Here is a 4018-nt window from a genome sequence, read left to right on the forward strand (position 1 = left end):
GCTGGTCTCCATATTGACAAACGGCAGGAGACTGCCAGAACTTGCAGTAACTCTCCGGACCATTCAGCAGCTGGCAATAGTAATCACAAACGTAACCTTCACCGACCACCGGAGAGGTCGATGTATCAGCGTCCCCACCAAACAATGGGCCTCCTGCAGTCGTGGTGGTGATGGCAGAGTCGCTGCCCGTAGTAGAGCTAACTGCGGTAGCGACTGTGGTCGTGGCTGAAGTCGGAGCGGTTGTAGTCGCAGGAATAGTAGTCTCCTCGGGTGAAGTCGTAGTAGAGACTGCTTCTGAAGCGAGGCTGGATGTCGTCGTTAATAGATCACAAACAGAAGGTCCGCAAGGCTGATCACCATCAAGACAAACAGCAGGATGCTGCCAGTACTTACAATAACTCGTGACACCGTTCAGGCCCTTACAATATGCGTCGCAGGCGGAAGACTCACCGGTATGATTGTCACCATCCAAGTCGGCAGTGGTGACTCCTTCTATTGGTGATCTACATACGTTAGCGTCATCACAGGGCTGATCGCCGTAGATGCAAACGGCAGGAGTTTGCCAATGTTTGCAATAGCTAGCCTCACCATTGAGAAGTTTACAATAATGATCGCACGCCGCATTGTCATCAGTTGTAGAGGTAGCGGTAGTTGTCTCCGCATCTCCACCGAAGATAGGCTCGGTGGTCTCCACAATGCAGGTAGATGGATCACATCCTTGGTCACCCTTTTGGCATACAGGAGGACTCAACCAGGACTTGCAATAACTATGTTCTCCATTCAGAGACCTGCAGTAGTGGTCACACTCGCTTGACTCGGGAGTCGTTGGATCTGAGTCCCCACCGAAGATGGGAGAAACAGTCGTCGGAGATAAGGAGGTACCAGCGGAAGTAGTAGTGACAACATCAGTTGTGGTAGTCGGAGCCAATGTCGTGACAGGAGTCGTCGTCGGGCTGGATGAGGCCGAGGCAGTGGACACTGCAGTGGTCGAGACGACTGCGGTCGTATCAATTGGATCGCATACAGTTGGCCCACATGGTTGATCGCCAGAATGACAAACTGCAGGATTCTGCCAGTGTTTGCAGTAGCTCTCGTCATCGTTCAATCCTTGGCAGTACAGATCGCATGCAGCTGAAGGACCGACATGCTGATCCCCGTCCAAGTCGAAGGTCGTAAAACCGACGATAGGGGCTTGACAGGTGCTCACGTCATCACAAGGCTGGTCGCCGTACAGGCAGACCGAAGGGGACTGCCAATACTTACAATAACTTGATGGACCATTGAGAAGCATACAGTATTGATCACATGCTTCGGCATCAACAGGAGAAGGCGTTGGAATAGGGGCAATAGTAGCACCATCGGGAACTGAAGAAGTGTATTTCATATCAGCTCACAGATCGGCCTTACCATCACAAACATCGATGGAGCACGGCTGATCTCCACCTTGGCAGACACGGGGAGATTGCCAGTATTTGCAGTAGCTCGAAGGACCGTTGAGATCTGACAGAACAGCGATGTGAAAATCAATCGATTGGGACCAAAGTGGCCTCACATTGGCAGTAGTAGTCGCATACTTGGCGATTTTCAGGGGTAGTGCTGGAAATAGGCGGGGTACTGGAGGGTAAGGTCTGTAGTCTCCTCAGGTCACTGGAGCCCTGCGAAATCTTAGTCACGAACAAGACTGCAGCGACGCGAACAACCATGATGTGGAACATGAGTTTGGAAAGCTGCAAGAATCCAGGCAACGATAGAGCGACCTTCATGAATGGAAAGACAAGTAGTGCACATGTATCCGATAATTGACTTCCGCTGTCAAGATACGCTCTGTGCATATCTTCCCGTTACGAGCGAGCTAAATGTGGCACTCTTTCGACTGCGGAAGTGCCACGAATCGATCACGATCACAGAGCCCAAGGGCCTCCTATAAAGCGCTTGTAGGCGAATTCTACGAACTTCTCGTAGCTTATCTCTAAGACACTTCGGTCAACTATCCCAGGCGCCTTAGTCGTCACCTAGGTGGTCGAGCATAGCCGCCAAACATAGGGGGGCAGGGGGTGCGGATGCCCCCTGAAATGTCAAGGTCGGGGGGGCGCGGCTCCCTCCTAGGCCTGAGTGGTGTACATGCGTGCGAACCTTCACGTGCACCCACTTGTTCACGTGTCTCTTCTGACTAGATTCCACATTATTTACGCATAGCCAAGGCTGGTTCGCGTTATATGAACTCGGGAGTCACCGCGAAGTGTAGGCAGCGCGAAACTGGCATATTAAACTTTAGTGTTTCTGAAATTTGTTCGCCGTTAATGCAGCAACAGGCGGTCGCCAAGATGTTCGCCGCCGGCGAACATCGGTGTTTGTGAGGCTTCTATTGACCATTCCGCCTACTTCATGCGAACCAGAGCGTAGCTTCAGCGCGGATGGGGCGCCTCAAAAATGCTCTGCGCTCTACTATGGGTCAACCGCGTCATGAGGCCGTCATGCGGTGCCATATACATCGCGATCTCATGTACGATCTCGATTTGATAAAGGTTACTAATTTAACGACCCCCATTAAATCTTCAGCAACGCTAATAGATTCATTGATGCCAACTCCGTTAGAAAAAGTCAGTTTCATTCCTTCGAGATAAAAAAAGTAGCATTCATTTATTTTCGTCACGACGTTTTCACGAATAATCGATGTCGTGTCGAGTTCCAGAAGAGAGGACGGAATCTCAACTGGCCCAAGCATCTCCCTGTTCATTGGAGAGGTCGCCCCCCCCCAATGAGATCGCACTTTGGCGCCTATGTGGTCGAGATATCTGGTAATTATGAACCAGTCTCGTACTCACAAATGCATACATACACTCTGGTTTTAAGGATATTCTGATTGATTTTACTGTTGGGATTCTAGCATATTGCTATAAGCGTGTGAACCGCAGCCATCTCATCGGATATCGGTTACGGATTTGTCACGAGTATATTGTCCGCGATATTTCAAGGCGGTGATTGTCGAACCGACGATCAGCCGTCCTCAATAACTACCACAATCTACTCCTCTAAATCGATTTTACTTCGTGAGATCGACCAAATGTGGTTAATGAGCGCATCTAAAGCTCTATTCTATCTCATGCGTGAGAGCAACAAGGAATTGTTTGAAATGTGGGTGTTATATCCCGCACCATATTGCGACAGGATTCACAGAGGTCGCAACGCATGGCGTTTGCTGTTTTACCAATATGCCACGAAAATCAGCAGGGATTCACCAGGCGTGAGAATTTTGACGCTCACTTACCGAAAGCTCACTTCACATACGCGGAGCAACGGCTTTTTATGCTCTTTTATCCTACATGACTCCACACTCAACATATATCATGCGGAATCGATGCATATGGATGTCCGGATCGATTTACGATCTAGTCAATTAGAAAGACGCTCAAAGAGTAGATGAAAAAGAGATGGAGGTCCATTTCCAGATATACGTATGGTCATCCTGAGCAAGCATTACACAATCAACGCAGTCCAGGAGGGTTAACAGGTGGCGCTGCCGGAATATCAGGTCTGACGCTAGGAATCACCGGCGTTGCCCTAGGAATTGGCGACGGTGGGCCGAGATTCACAGGCGGTCCTCTGGGAACCACCGGAGTTGCTCTGGGAATAACCCGCGAGGTCGTAGAACTCGGTGGGAAACTGGTTGAAGCCACTGATGTTGCGGTCGTAACAGGCGGCGACGTTGTAGTAGTCACAGGCGTCTGAGTAGGTGAAGGGCCCATAGGAGTTGTTGAGGGGCTGGGAGGAGTTGTAGATGCTATTGCACTAGTCGGAGCCATTGAGGTTGCTGTAGGGGTTGTTGAAACTATCGTAGTAGTCGTTGAACCGAAGGCAGTACTTGTACCATCGGGAACTGAGGAAGATATAAAATACACGACAGTACTGCGCACATGGAGTTCACCTTCGCAAACGTCAACCGAGCACGGTTGGTTCCCTACTTGACAAACAGGAGGAGACTGCCAGTACTTGCAATAGCTCGATGGGCCGTTGAGAT

This window comes from Perkinsus marinus (assembly GCF_000006405.1).
Source record: "Perkinsus marinus ATCC 50983 genomic scaffold scf_1104296932296, whole genome shotgun sequence".
NCBI classification, from domain to species: Eukaryota; Perkinsozoa; order Perkinsida; family Perkinsidae; genus Perkinsus; species Perkinsus marinus.